The following is a 16,120-nucleotide window of genomic DNA, read 5'->3' as shown; positions in this document are numbered from 1 at the left end:
AGGCAATATGCCTAAGGGAATGTTTCAAAGCAGTAACATGACAAGCTTTACAAAATACAACATAAACAATAAGAATTAAGCTCAAATAATTCACCTATTTGATTTGGCCTTTACTGAATCCAAATCAAAGGTGGAAAGCAACATAGACACTAGTCTCTCAAAATGTACTCCTGCACTATTTCTTACATTATACATAAAAGGAGAAATGCTCCTTTGAGAAACAGCTAACATTACTGTCAGGCACAGAGAATAATTCTGAAAGAAGGTTAAACTCATAACTTAAACTGCTGTTCAATGATACCATGCAACTTAGAATACAGTGATAAAACACCATGTAAAGGGTTACTGTTGCTCCAGATAACCAGGTAAACCTGACAATTCATACCCTGCCAAACCAAATGCTTAACAATTAACTTTTGTTGTCAATGTTCTGGACAGAATTTACAATATGTCCACATATTAGGTACTGCAACTGCCACCTTACCCCTAGTTGCTGAGCATCTGATTTTTAAGGTTGACTAAAGATTGAATTTAACAGGTTTCAATCATATTGAAATCAACAGCTCGTTGGCCTCAGCTGTACACAATGAAAAGAGGCGACACTTTAAATTTCCATGATCTAGAAAAATTACTGGGAAAAATGTCCTAAAATCTGACCATAAACATGTGCTCATTAACAGCATGGCTTATGTGGTTCATACCTTCATGGTCTAGCAGGGCTGTGAGGAAAAGAAAGGGCAGCCATAATCAACTCAGGGTTCAATTTGAAGCTCCAATAAGCAATCAACTCTGCCTGATATGTACACAGAATAAAGGGTTGCACTGGTAGTGAGCAATTCGACTTGATTTGCATTTTACAGATCAAGTCAGCAGAGATAAATCTATTATAAGCAGCTTGAAGTAATTTCAATTTTGCTTCACAGAATATTAACAACCTCTAATATTTTTGATAAGATGAACTGCAATTGACAACTTAAAACACCAAGTTGTACATTGTGGTCAGGTGAATATCCCAGGCCTCATCAAAATCAACCAGTGTAGTTGGTCCTATATTAATTACAAGTTTTTTTTTAATGGGTCCTAAATGTTACGCATAGTACAATTATATTTTCTACAGTATCTAGTAAATTAAGGTATCATGAGCTAGTAAAAGTCAATCCAAAACAGCATTACAACTAACCAACACTGAACTGAAAAATGTAGACAAATTCTGCTACTTCCTGGGGTCAATGATCTCAAGTAAAATAAAGCCTGATGAGGAAATATCAGCTCCTATTAGGTAATGCTGCTACGGCATTGGGAAACATTCAGGCAAGAGCTTGGAAAAATCCCAAACTCTCAACTGCCACATGACTAAGAAATTATAAGCCTGCATTCTACATGGATCATTGCATGGTGTTGAAACTTAGACTATAGATCAGAAGCAGGAATGCAGGCTGAACACATTTCATATGCGCTGCTTGAGAAATATCCTTGGGATTCATTGGTAGCATAAAGTCCCCAACACAGAAGTAATGCAGCTTTCTAACACAGAAAGTATTACGGCAATGCTCAAGCGATGTTGATTACGATGGTTAGGCCATGTTGTTAGAATGGATGATGGTCAAAAGATGCACTATATGTAGAGTTTGATGATGCCTGTAGACACATTGGGCAGCAACAACTAAGGCACAAGGATTCATGCAAGCAAGGCATCATTTTATGTCAGATTGACTTCAATAGCTGGGAACAGCCTGCACATGACAGAAGAATTTGGCACTTAAGTCTCCACACCGTAGCACAGAAATTTGAAGAACTACATCTTCGGGTTGCCACAGAAAAGCGCCATCGTAGGAAGGAGCATGTGGCAGTAGCACCTGCATCAGCAAATGAGGGCCTATGCCCCCACAGCAACCAACAATGCCTTCCTCGAATAGAACTGTACTCCCACTTGAAAACTCACAACATATAACCAGTAGATGTAAATCATCAGCCACAAAACAAACACAAAAAAGGGAAGAGCTAATAAAACCGAGCTAAGCAGCAACTGTATGTTTTCCATTTATTACAGAATATTGTCTTAGTTTTGCAGTAGGAGGGTTTCACAGGACAACTAATGGTTTCTGTTTTCCCCAATGGATTCAGGGCATCACAGCAGATTTCTACCATACTTGTGATTTATTTTTGGAGTGGTAGCACAACCTCTACTTTAAAGCTGAATGAAGATTGAATGTTAAAACATATTTTTATTAATGTAAAATTACTTTTATCTTTTGCATGCTTTTCTTAGCGACTTACTATCTGAGCTGTCAGGATACCTGATTTTAGAAGCTATGTGCCACATGCTAAAGTCACCACCATAGGCTTGCAGATCGAGGGTTTAGCCACAGCCTACAGTGATGCAATTCGTAATTAAGTAATTAAACAATGCCATGAAACTCAGGAACTATGATAATATAGCTTTCCCATAATTCTCAAAGTAAGAAAATGTCATAGCTATCCAGGTGGCCTAAATAAATGAGCATAAAAACAGCTGAGAAACATTACAAGTAATTAATTGGAGAGATCAGCGAGCAATGTAATGTAAGAAAAGTATTCTGTGTTGGGCTCAGCTTTCTATCAACAACTAGAGAAGAACAGCTGATCTTTGCTAATATCTTATGCCAAAGGTATTTGGCTGATTTTATTGCATTTATTTCTCATAACTGTTTTCATGTGAATACCTTTATAATGACATTTTTCTGTCATATCCATTAACCCTGTCCATTTTTTTCTTTCTAACTGGTTAAGTGAAAAGAAGTGAAGAAGGATTAACAAAAATGTGAATGCATAAGATTCCTTCCTGAAGAATGAACTCCCAACTTTTTCCATCAGCAATGTGCTCAAGGAATAGAAAGAAACAGACAGATGCTATTGCTGAGGGAGATATAAGTTAGAAAAGCCTTCTTGGGGCCCTGGATGATTGTTTTTTGTCTCCTTGTCCCCATCCAAAGTCATATCCTTGGAGAAGGGAGAAGGATGGAAAAGAGTAAGTGAGACACAGGCAGAGACAGGTAGAATTATAAACAAATAGAGACTTTCATTTGGACTGATATGTAAGCAGATATGTGGTAACCAGAAGGACCATTCCACCAGCCCATGGAGGAACCAACCCATTTTGGTTTGGGGTCCCTTTTATGTGGTGGTTGCTAAACTGCCAGTGCAAATGCAATCCCCAATAAGCAGCTTGCCAATCTACAGGCAGAAAATCGAACAGGGCAGCTGAGTGTGAAGGCCCGGCGGTGGAACAGTTCTTTTTAAACAACCTATAGCAACAAGTACAATTAATTTGTAAGTTTTTAAGGCTCAAAACCCACAAGTAACTGCTGTAAAAATCTCCCCCAAGCCTCTAACCAAAGATCATTGTAATTTATGCTGACAGTGGCCACCTCATGACTTGTATTTTGCCTAAGTTTGGTGGATAGAATTACCAACATGGTGGTCAGAGGCAAAAATGGCATTTGGAGCTTTAGCTGCATTATCTCATCCCAGTTAGCATGTATTCATGAGGATTCTGCCCGTTTCAATTCTATTTAACCAATCTTGTCCCACTACTATCTGTTTTGAAGTGGAAAAAGGGTCTTAGAGACATGGAAATTTTCCAGCACTCATTCTTTCAGGTGTGGACAAAAAGACACTTAAGTGGGTATGTGGAGAGAGAGAAAAAAAACTTTATTTCAAGGTGATCAATGGTTGCAATCAGCATTTAGCAGAGTCATGTTACAAAAGACCCATAGGCTCCAACTTACTATGAACTAAAATAATCAAAAGGCAAATGTTATAGATTTTTGTTAAATGATACTGAAAGCTACAAAAAAGATGCTGCAGTTTGTCACTTAGATTCACAATTTCAATTAGAACATAAGAAATAAAAGTAGACCATACAGCCCCTCGAGCCTGCTCCGCCATTCAATACGATTATGCTGGATCTTCGACCTCAACTCCACTTTCCCGCCCACTGCTCATATTCCTTGGTTCTTTGATGGACCAAAAATTTGTTCAATTGACAAAAATAAATGAGAAAATACATAGACAATGCACAATGGGGAGTGCAGCGAGCAGGCAACAAGTTATCCACTCTGCAGCATACTCCAGCCTGTGCATTATCCTCTCCATACAGTCCAGCCAATGTCTTTCACTCTGTAACATTGTCCAGCATGCTTATTATCGTCTCCGTAACAAGGTCCTGCCTATTCATTTTACTCTCTAATAGACTCCAGTCTATATATAATTTTACATGTATTGGACATAGTGTAGAATGTACAGGAACATATTTATTTCCTAGGTTTATATCTGCATACTTGATTATTACAGTTAGATTCAAACGTCTCTTCATATTATTCAGTGGATAATTACACCGCCCAATGTGGCACTCAGCCACCTGATTAGGGTTGATCTATGATATGTAATGGGTTATCTGATTTCAGCCAGGTTGGCGTGGCCACTTTTATTCACACCAATGTCAGTGGGCTTGGGAATGGAGAGAAAATAATCAGCCAAGGTTCCCAGTCCTGGCCATTAACCAGTCATCTCTGCTACAGTGTATATGTGGTTGTCAGTCATATCAAGCTTGACTGTGATGCCTACATGGTTGACTAGGCTTACATAAAATTAACTGTTGGATAAGATACTGGAGAGGGGATCAGACATGTTCCACCATACTCCAATGTGCCCCAAGATGAATTACTGTCTTCAGAAAAGGGGGAGAAAAGAGCATTAGTTCATCAGAGTTACTCCATATTGTGACACTGTGTATTAGAGGATTTGGTGTGGGAGGAGACATGTAAAAGAACATATTTTTCCAAAAGCAAAATAATCAAGAGCTGGGAACATGACATTGTTGTTGAGTTGGCAATCAACCCTTCCGTTCTTGAAAAAATAGTCACAAATAGACGAAAAAATTCCAGATAATCACCTTCACTTGAATCTGCCTCACACAGAGGCCAAATGATGCCAAGTGTCTCAAAAATAATCAACTCCTGTGTGCATGTTTTTTTTTAACAGACATTTGCAAACATCAGTTACATCTGAAATAATACATGCATTATGACCTGAAATATTTATCTCTTGTGCAAAGAAGCTCTACTGCTCGGTTTAAAAACTAACATCAATAACATTAATAGTCATTGCAGTGCCAAAACTGTGCATCCAGCTGTTTGTAGCTTCCTTTAAAACTGTGACCGGGAACAAAAGGTAAGAATCACAAGGATAGGTCTGGGAGATGGCTGAGGAGATCATACCCTCCATGAGCATAATTTATTAATTAGCAGTGACTATATCTCCTCCGCAGTAATGAGATTTATCACAAAATCTTCCAACTAATCATTGAACACACATGCAAAACAAGAGCAAATAACAATACTCAAATGATCTTACTTGTACACAACAATGGGTTTTGGATATAGATTCAATGGAATACTTCTGACAATAGGAGTGGCCTCCTCATTTGAGAACAATGTTCCACCTGCAGACAAAGTAGAAGGCACATTAAAATTTGTGAAGAATTAGAATGTTTACAAATAATATGCAAAAACAGGTGATAAATAAAAAGCAATTTAATAATTTCTAATTAAACTTGTAATTACCCCTCCCAGTTTCAGCATCTGCACTTTCTTCCACACATTTATTTGCCTTCTTATCTTCCTTTTGAACTGCTCTGCTGGCAGACTCTCTTCTTCAACCATGATAAGCTGCATGTACACCAGCCTAATTATCTAAGGCACCCTCATGTTAATGTTTTTCCTACACAAGTCAATGAACAAAGTGATTTTTCATGTGCAGAGACATTGCTGGTAAGAAGATAGAAAAGATTTTTGCACCATGATTATCTGAAAGGAGATGCGAATACTGTAGAATGGAACAATACGATCCACCTCCTCTAAAGATGAGTTATTCTGCTATCTTGAAACTAAATAGAAAGGGAGATGTTGAGTTAAAGGGATAGATTCCTTTTACTTTATCTGTAGGTGATGGCCTTTCACCCCAGTACAGATACAGCACCAACACTGCATCCATCTTTTGAAATGTAATAGATGCAGAGCCATTTTAAGTACCATTCGTTGTGACCAGTTTCTTCTGAAATGTTAACCTAACTTTTTTTCTTTCGGGTGTTAACCCAACTGCTGCGTTTTCCAGCCTCCACTGTTGTTTTCAGATTTCCAGCATTAATTTTATTTTTATTGTGTCTGTGTTAAAAAGCTACATTGTAAATTAGTGATTCCTTTGTGGCTATCCAAAACGCATTGAATGTGATTCAATAAAACTTTGCAATTGCGGTTTATTCACTGCTAGCAGGGAATATTCACAGTGGTTTTTTAAACGTTAAACTCTCTAGACAACTCACAGTTATTTTGGTAGATTGAAGGCATTTAAAAATAAAAAGCTGTTTGAACATTTTACAGATGCATCTATTTTCTCAATACAACAGAAATACAAACATTTTACTGATGGTTCAAAATGAACTCTTACAAATATGCTGGTCAAAATGTATCAAATCCCTGGCCATATGTCATTCGCTGTCAGTCAGCTCTACAGAGTACATAAGAGCACTTTAACTGGTGATCCAGAGCCACACCTACCGTCAAGTACTGTACAGTACCTGCCAATGCTGCCGCTTCCTCCTGGAAACCTGTAGGACGGTGAATTTTTATCCCAACCCAGCATGTTTATAATTTCAACAATTTATTTTCTAGCCATTTCAGAAATTTCCAAACGTTCTTAAAGGTCATGACAATGATTCACAACATTAAAATATTTATTTGAAGAGCATCATACGGACAATTATTAACCTCTTTTGGTGATCATGAAGTTAAACAAACATAAAATAACAATTATTTAATGGATTAGGTAGAACTCACCCTAACCGTGCCCAGTCGCTGTCAATCAGCTCTCAGCCTTCTAACAAGTTCCGTCACATAATAAATTCACAGACGCACTTTTTTTAGGGAATGGTATACACCAAATTGAAAGGAACAGCTCTATGCAATAATTCAGTTTTAAAATTGATTTCAGTCAGTACTGGGAAAACACAGCTGCCCTCCACCCATTCATTCCTTTCACTGAAATACTTCTGTTCATCCCAGGCGCTAGTAACGCATATCAGAATTTTCTTTAAATCATACATAAACCTTAAACGCACAGAACAGAGTGAAGCTCCGCAGAAGCTCTATCGGCAGGTCAACAAGACGCACAAATTAGATAAGATACGAAGAACCAGATTCCAGCAGCAACCAACCCCAGTTCCATGTGCCGCGGGAGCTCACGTTTACTGCAAAACAATTACTTGACATTTTGTTGGGGGGGGACTTGTCTTGCAGTAACAAAACCAATCAAAGCATGCACGGGGAAATACCCACACACACACACACACACACACATCTGTCAGCGCCGTCCACTGCGGTTTTGTTAGCTCAATGTGATGTAGGAATAGCTCCAGTGTGTTTCTCTTCTTTGACCTTCTCTACTGTAGCCAGGTTCACATTTTTTACCGTCTCTCAACCGGTTCCTTTTTTGAAAAGGGCATCATCGCTCTGCCATGTGCTCACCGACATTGCCAGTTACCCATTGGCTCTTGGCTGCAAAAGGTAACAACTTCAGCTATTCGCCATCCGTCACTGCGGCTCGCACCTGGCCTCCTGGTTATTTCTAAAGATTACGATTTTAATTGTAACACGTACCGAGCAGAGAACACATCGTAAAAGGGGCACTGATCCCACCAAGTAATGTTCTGCACACTCATGTCACTGTCTACAAACAAGCCTTCCCCAAATCGAGAAGGGAGGCTTCCATAAAGGGCAACAAAAATCAATTTCCCATCTGCAACTTGGCCGCTATTCTATTTTTAGTTTATCTGTGCAGGCAGCGTGCCCGCCCCCGCCGTTACTTCCAGCGCGTACAGCAGGTGCCGGGCTCCACTGCCTCGACTGTCGCTTTTCAATTTCAGGCTACGCTTTCAAACCGTGATCCTCCGCAGAATCGGTTAGGGACCTAAACAGATTGTTGCAAATAAATTTAAAGAAACAAGTAAATTTTATAGGAAACGCCATCCAGTGTTTCATGAACTGATGTTTTCTGTTATGGTCAATAATATACGTTTGGAGAAGAAATGGGCAACTTTAGATGTAGCTGTAAAACATGTATTGTTTAATCTACGGCTCTCTCCATGAGAAAGAGAGAGAGACAATTGACTGCATAGCTTGAGGGGCACCAGTCCATATCAAGCGTGGGGAAAGGCAAGAAGGCAGGCCTCCATGAACTATCACAGCCTGTACAGGGATTGAACCTTTGCTGTTGGCATCATTCTGCACCACGCTCTAACCATTTCTAGCCAACTGAGCTAACCAACCTCCATTGTTTGCTATATTAAAATGGACATTAAACAACTTACCTTTATATAACACCTTTTATGTAGTAAAACCTCCCAGGGTCCCAAACAGACAAACATGGACATCAAATCAATTAAGAAGTTATTAGGATGTGTGATCAAAAGCGTAGTCAAAAAGTAGGGGTTAAGGCAGGCACTAAAGGAGAGGGAGGGAGTAGGTTGGAGATCAGAAGGGTATAGGAAAGGAATTTCAGCCTAGACATCAGAAGGTATGCAGGAACGGCAATATATTTCCAAGTCAGGATGGTGAGTGGCTTGGAGGGGAACATCCAGGTGGTGGTGTTCCCATGTATCTGCTGCCCTTGTCCTTCTAGATGGTAGTGGGTTTGGGAGGTGGTTCTAAGGAGCTTTGGTAAGTTTCTGCAGTGCGTCTTGTAGATGGTACACACTGCTGCTACTTTATGCCAATTATGGAGCAATGGGGATTTTCATAACTCTTATTCAAAATATGCCAACCTATAAAATTGGATCACATTTCATGCAACTATAATATAACATTCATATAGTAATTCTCGCAACACTATGATAAACAATGTTTTATTTTACTTTTATGGTATAATAGCGACCACCGTTCAAAAGTAAACCATTGGTTGTAAAGTATTTTGTGCCACTGACAAACTAATATGCAAAAACTTTCTTTTTTTAAAAAGGCAGTTCTGGTTGGGATCCAGGGAGACAGTGGGGTTTAGCAAAGGAATTTCAGACTGAAGGGCCAAGATGCTTGAAGGCTTTACCACTAATGCTATAAAGCAAGAGCAGGCTGCCCAAAATACTAAGGTGGAGGGTGCAAGGCTAGATGCAGGATTGAAGGGATAGGCAGTGGTAAAATGGGGTGAGGCTACTGTGAAACCTCTAAACAAGGATCATGATTTTAAAATTAAACTGTTGAAGGTGGAATGTGGGTATTTGTGGAGTGGTTAAAAAAAAACTTGCAGTGCAGTTCAGCCAGAAATATTTAACATGTGTTGAATACCTCGATAAGGATGATTGAAAGCATTAGGAACAACTTCTCAAGAATTCCTAACATACACATGAAACTGGAATCCCTAGTAGAGACACATTTTTAGGTTGCAGCTAGCAATTTAAAACCTGCATTTTCTGGCTATGATGCACTAACTCACCCTCATTATGCAACAGATTTACCTTAGCCAGATTGGCACCAAAATGCCATGACAAGAGAGGTTTCCTCTATGTGCTTTGACACTTAGGGAAGATGTGAAGGCATGAGAGAGAGTGCAGAAAAGATTCACAAAAATGGTACCAGGGTTGAGGAACTTCAGTTACTTAGATAGATTGGAGAAGTTGGGACTGTTTTCTTGAAGGAGATTTGATAGAAGTATTCAAAATCATGAGGGGTCCGGACAGAGTAGATAGTTCTCATTGGGGGTAGGACCAAGAACAACAGGGCAAAGATTTAAGGTAATTGGCAAAAGAAGCAATGGTGACATAAGAAAAGATTTTTCATCCAACGGGTGGTTAGGATCTGGAATACACTGCCTGAGAATGTGGTGGAGGCAGGTTCAATCGAGGCATGTGGTGGAGGCAGGTTCAATCGAGGCATTCAAGGGGGAGTTAGATTGTTATCTGACAAGGGAAAATGTGCAGGGTTACAGGGAGAAGGCAGGGGAATGGCACAAAGTAAATTGTTCCTACAGAGAACCAGCGCATAAACAATGAGCCAAATGGCCTCCTTCTGTGCTGTAACAACTCTGTGACATGCACACAACTCCGCCTTCCATGTCAGTCACTTTTAATGTTAATTGGGCAGGTATGGAATTTGCTGCATCATCCTGCTGTGAATAACTTCCAAAATAAGTAAATTCCAACTGATCCACTTGCTTTGTACTAGACTGGAGTTATACCTCAGCTGGTGTAAACTAAAAGTGGCGTGAGATTGACTTTTGCAGAAGACTCACATTGCCCAATTTGTGTATACTTGGATGTCAGATGGGGATATGCCACTTATTTAACCAATGTGGCATGCAAAATTCACAATTTAAAAAATTCATTCATGGGATATGGGCATCGCTGGCTAGGCCAGCATTTATTGCCCATCTCTAATTGCCCTTGAGAAGGTGGTGGTGAGCTGCCTTCTTGAACTGCTGCAGTCCATGTGGTGTAGGTATGCCCGTAGTGTTGGTAGGGAGGGAGTTCCATGATTTTGACCCAGCGGCACTGAAGGAACGGCAATATATTTCCAAGTCAGGATGATGAGTGGCTTGGAGGGGAACATCCAGGTGGTGGTGTTCCCATGTATCTGCTGCCCTTGTCCTTCTAGATGGTAGTGGTTGTGGGTTTGGGAGCTGGTGTCTAAGGAGCTTTGGTAAGTTTCTGCAGTGCATCTTGTAGATGGTACACACTGTTGCTCCTGTGCATCAGTGGTGGAGGGAGTGAATTTTGTGGATGGGGTGCCAATCAAGCAGGATGCTTTGTCCTGGATACTGTCAAGCTTCTTGAGTGTTGTTAGAGCTGCACTCATCCAGGCAAGTGGGGAGTATTTCATCACACTCCTGACTTGTGCCTTGTAGATGGTGGACAGGTTTTGGGGAGTCAGGAGGTGGGTTACTCGCTGCAGAATTCTTAGCCTCTGACCTGCTCTTGTAGCCACAGTATTTATATGGCTAGTCCAGTTCAGTTTCTGATCAATGGTAACCCCCAGGATAGTGGAGGATTCAGCGATGCTAATGCCAAGAGGCGATAGTTGGATTCTCTTTTTGGAGATGGTTATTGCCTGGCACTTGTGTGGTGTGAATGTTACTTGCCACTTGTCAGCCCAAGCCTGGATGTTGTCCAGGTTTTGCTGCATTTAAACATGGATTGCTTCAGTATCCGAGGCTTCACAAATGGTGCTGAACATTATACAATCATCAGCGAACATCTCCAATTCTGACCTTATGATGGAAGGAAGGTCATTGATAAAGCAGCTGAAGATGGTTGGGCTGAGGACACTACCCTGAGGAACTCACATAGTGATGTCCTGGAGCTGAGATGACTGACCTCCAATAACCACAACCATTTTCTTTTGTGCTACCAGCGGAGAGCTTTCCTCCTGATTCCCATTGACTGCAGTTTCGCTAGGGTTCCTTGATGCCACACTTGGGTCAAATGCTGCTTTGATGCCAAGGGCAGTCACTCTTACCTCGTCTCTGGAATTCAGCTCTTTTGTCCATGTTTGAACCAAGGCTATGATCAGGTCAGGAGGTGAGTGGCTCTGGCGGAACCCAAACTGAGTGCCAGTGAGCAGGTTTTTGCTAAGCAAGTGCTACTTTATAGCACTGTTGATGATCCCTTCTGTCACTTTACTGATGATCGAGAGTAGACTGATGGGGTGGTAATTGGCCAGCTTGGATTTGTCCTGCTTTTTGTGTACAGGACATACCTGGGCAATTTTGCTCATTGCTAGGTAGATGCCAGTGTTGTAGCTGTAATGGAACAGCTGGGCAAGGGGCGAGGCAAGTTCTGGACCGCAAGTCTTCAGTACTATTGCCGGAATATTGTCAGGGCCCATAGCTTTTGCACTATCGAGTGCCTTCAGCAAATTCTTGATATCACATGGAGTGAATTGAATTGGCTGAAGACTGGCACTTGAGATGCCCGGGACATCTGGAGGAAGCCGAGGTGGATCATCCATTCGGCATTTCTGGCTGAAGATTATAGCAAGTGCTTCAGCCTTATCTTTTGCACTGATGTGCTGGGCTCCCCTATCATTCAGGATGGGGATATTTTTGTAGCTTCCTCCTCCAGTGAATTGTTTAATTGTCCACCACCATTCACGACTGGATGTGGCAGGATTGCAGAGTTTAGATCTGATTCGTTGGTTTGTGGAATCGATTAGTTCTATCACTTGCTCCTTATGCTGTTTGGCATGCAAGTAGTCCTGTGTTGTAGCTTCACCAGGTTGACACCTCATTGTTAGGTATGCCTGGCATGCCCTCCTGCACCCTTCATTGAACCAGGATTTATCCCCTGGCTTCGTGGTAATGGTAGAGTGGGGGATATGCCACGCTACGAGGTTATAGATGGTTCAATACAATTCTGCTGATGGCCCACAGCGCCTCATGGTTGCCCAGTCTTGAGTTGCTAGATCTGTTCGAAGTCCATCCCATTTAGCATGGTGATAGTGCCACACAACATGATGGAGGGCCTCCTCAATGTGAAGACAGGACTTTGTCTCCAGAAGAACTGTGCGGTGGTCACTCCTACTGATACTGTCATGGACAGATGCATCTGCGGCAGGTAGGTTGGTGAGGATGAGGTCACATATGTTTTTCCCTCTTGTTGGTTCCCTCACCACCTGCTGCAGACCCAGTCTAGCAGCTGTGTCTGTAGTGGTGCTACCAAGCCACTCTTGCTGATGGACATTGAGGTCCCCCACCAAAAGTACATTCTGTGCCCATGCCACCCTCAGTGCTTCCTCCAAGTGGTGTTCAACATGAAGGAACACTGATTCATCAGCTGGGGTTGGTGGGGGGGGGGGGGGGGGGGGGGCAGGCAGTACGAGTAATCAGCAGGATGTTTCCTTGCCCATTTTTGACCTGGTGCCATGAGACTTCATGAGGTCCGCAGTCGGTGATGAGGACTCCCAGAGCAACTGTCTCCCGCCTGTATACCATTGTGCCGCCACCTCTGCTGGGCCTGTCCTGCTGGTGGGACAGGACATACCCAGCGATGGTGATGGTGGTGTCTGGGACATTATCTGTAAGGTATGAATCTGTGAGGATGACTATGTCAGGCTGTTGCTTGACTAGTCTGTGGGACAGCTCTCCCAATTTTGGCACAAGCCCCCAGATGTTAGTAAGGAGGACTTTACAGGGTCGACAGGGCTGAGTTTGCCATTGTTGTTTCTGGTGCCTAGATTGATGCTGGGTGGTCCGTCTGGTTTCACTCCTTTTAGGCTTTTTAGACGTTTGATACAACTGAGTTTGCTTGAATGGCTTGCTAGGCCATTTCAGAGGGCAGTTAAGAGTCAATCACATTGCTGTGGGTCTGGAGTCACACGTGCGCAAGAGCAGGTAAGAACGACAGATTTCCTTCCCAAACATTAGTGAACCAGATGGGTTTTTATAGCAATCGGCAATGGTTTCTTGGTCATAATTAGGCTAATTCTAGGTTTTATTGAATTCAAATTTCACTGTCTGTCGTGGTGGGATTTTAACCCGAGTCCCCAGAGCATTCTTCTGGGTCTCTGGGTTACTAGTCCAGGAACAATACCGCTACACCACCGCATTGAGATGAAAGTGGCAGTATAATTGTAGAAGAGAAAAATATGGCAGATGCTGAAAATCTGAAACAAAATCAAAAAATGCTGGAAATACTTAGTAGGTCTGGCAGAATCTGTGAAGAGAGAAACAGAGTTAATATTTTAGGCCAATGACCTTTCATCAGAACTGGGAAAAGTTAAGGATGTAATTAATAGGTTTTAAGTAAGTACAGAGGCAGGGAAATGGTGAAGGGAGGGAAAATAACAAAAGGAAAACCCTGTGACCGAGTGGAAGGCAGGAGAGATTAAATGTCAAAAGGGTTTATGGTGTAAGGCAAAAGGAAAAGTAAAGAAACAAAAGATGCACTTAGAGAAGGTGTGAATGGCAGTTATGAACAGCTGCTATTCAAAATAAAAATAAAAAAATTGACAAGATGCAGCGAGGACAGTCCTGAATCTTCACCTTGCATCTGTGAACGTTTGAGTTCTGTGTGGCTGATGGCAGCGCATATACCCTCAGTGCTCAGTCTCATGTCATGGAGACGCAGCGGAGGCCCTAATAGTCGCTAGATTCCAGGAGGACGATGATGACATGCAGTGGGGACACTCCATAAATCTTCACATTGTCTCTGTGAATATCTGACTCCTATTTGGCTCAGGGCAGCTCATTTGCGCTCTGTGATCAGGGTCATATCATGGAGGTGCAGCAATGAAACTTTACACGCCTGATCCTTTGTCAGGCTACAATACCTGAGCCCTTCAGGAGCACAACGTCACTGGTCACAGATGCTGAAGAGATGGGTGGGGCCAGCCGCACCTCAAAGGTGCTGAGAGCACACAGAGAATGACGGAACTCTGTGACACCTGCCCACGACATTCTGGCAGCAATACCAAACACCATCGAGGTGCAGGCATCACTAATGTGTCCAGTGAGTGTGAAGCCTGACCATCACTTTGATCTGAAGGTTGCACACTGTACAGGGAAGAGGCCCTGGACTGAGACATCTGCCTACTGGGTCACAGGAAGAGGGGGTTTGGATGGCCTGGACACTTTTGGAATCACCTGGGTGGATGGCCCTGGGGTGTTCACCTGCTGATCCTCCTCCTTATGGGTGCCCGCCGCCCCTGGCTAGCTCCTTGCGGAGAAGGGGAAACTGGAGTGAGATTAAGCTGCCCCGCACCCCTCTCACCTTGACACTGTTGGAGGCCAACTATTATGGCATCAGCGATGGACTTCAGCCCATGTAGTAGTGCAGGACTGATGTCCTGGATCAAGGTCTCCATGGCAGCTGCCATCCTACCAGTGTTGACCACGGTGCGTTGGCATGCTGGTGCTATCACCTCAAACTGAAAGTGGACGGTGTCCTCCATTGTGCCTTGCAATCTGAGGAGTGCAGCGGACATCCCGATGTTCCCAAGCTTGCTTTTGCAGCTCCAGCAACTGAGGTATGACCGATCCAGGAACTCATCATCTGACTTTGACTCAGCAGGTTTATGGCCTCCAGCCGTCTTCAGAGTGCCAGAAACCTGGGAAATCCCTTTTTCCGCTGCTGTGGATCAGAAAGTATGATGTGCTCACCAGATTGTGACCCCCGAGGCTACTCTAGAACTAGGTCCTGCCAAGGTGTGTGTCTCCGCGCTGGTGGAGGGGTGCTGTGACTGGTCTTCAATTAGGCTGTCATCAGATTCTTCTTCCAAGGTGTCTTCAGGGCTTGAGTTGAGGACCTGGCTCGTCTGCTTCCCAGATGTCCCAGCAAAATCAAGGAGTAGTAATTAGTGTATGGCAGGGGGCTGCAGAACAAGCATGGTTGTCTGATGGATGTTGCACTGCTAGATCCTCTCTTGGTTGAGCACCGCTGACCTCACTGTCAGCATAGGAATGGTCCAGATCATTGCCAGTGAGTTGGATGACTCTAGTTTCAAAGTCTGTGAGGACCGACCTCTCCCTTTTGCTGTGTGCCAGCTTCTCCTGCATGAAGACAGATGGAGAGAATGTAAGCAGGACACCTGCCAGGCCAGATGAGAAGGGTGCCTGGCATGTGTGGGTGGTGAGTGGTGCCATAGACTGGATGAGGACACAATCCACAGGGCAGACGAAAGTGTGTGTGAGAGAGTGAATGGTGATGTTCCTTGAACTGGCAGTGAGTGAGATCCCTGTGGATGTGTGATGGGTTTATGCGTGTGTGAATTGAGAGTGATGAGAAGTGACTTACCCTGGTGAAACGGAGATCATCATTCATCCTCTTTCGGCAATGGGTGGCTGTACTCTTTTGCATTGTGTTGGCGCTGACCACTGCTGCCACCGCCTCCCATGCTAGATTGGTGACCTTGCTTCCTGAACTTCGCCCAGAGCGGGGTTAGAGGACTTATAGTGGGCTTATAGTGAATATGCACTGATTGTCTATGCCCCGAAACTGACACATAGAAGTCAAGCAAAGGAAGGGAAGAGTCAGAGATAGACCATGTGAAGGTGAGAGAAAGGTGGAAATTGGGAGCAACATTGATTAAATTTTCCAGTT

At 42.9% G+C, this 16,120-nt stretch overlaps 1 protein-coding gene across 1 annotated transcript in view; it reads right to left on the bottom strand.

The window, feature by feature from the left end:
• Positions 1–16,120, bottom strand: part of LOC144696698 (peroxisome proliferator-activated receptor alpha-like) — a 585,390-nt gene that overhangs the window by 455,920 nt on the left and 113,350 nt on the right. The window contains exon 4 of the mRNA XM_078568315.1: positions 5,395–5,482. The gene's annotated coding sequence lies outside the window, so the exon portion shown is untranslated. The remainder of the gene's footprint in view (positions 1–5,394; positions 5,483–16,120) is intronic.

The sequence above is a fragment of the Cetorhinus maximus genome, chromosome 22, assembly GCF_964194155.1.
Source record: "Cetorhinus maximus chromosome 22, sCetMax3.hap1.1, whole genome shotgun sequence".
In the NCBI taxonomy this organism is placed as follows: domain Eukaryota; kingdom Metazoa; phylum Chordata; class Chondrichthyes; order Lamniformes; family Cetorhinidae; genus Cetorhinus; species Cetorhinus maximus.
Note: the sequence above shows the minus strand (reverse complement) of the source record. Positions and strands in the feature narration are given on the sequence as shown.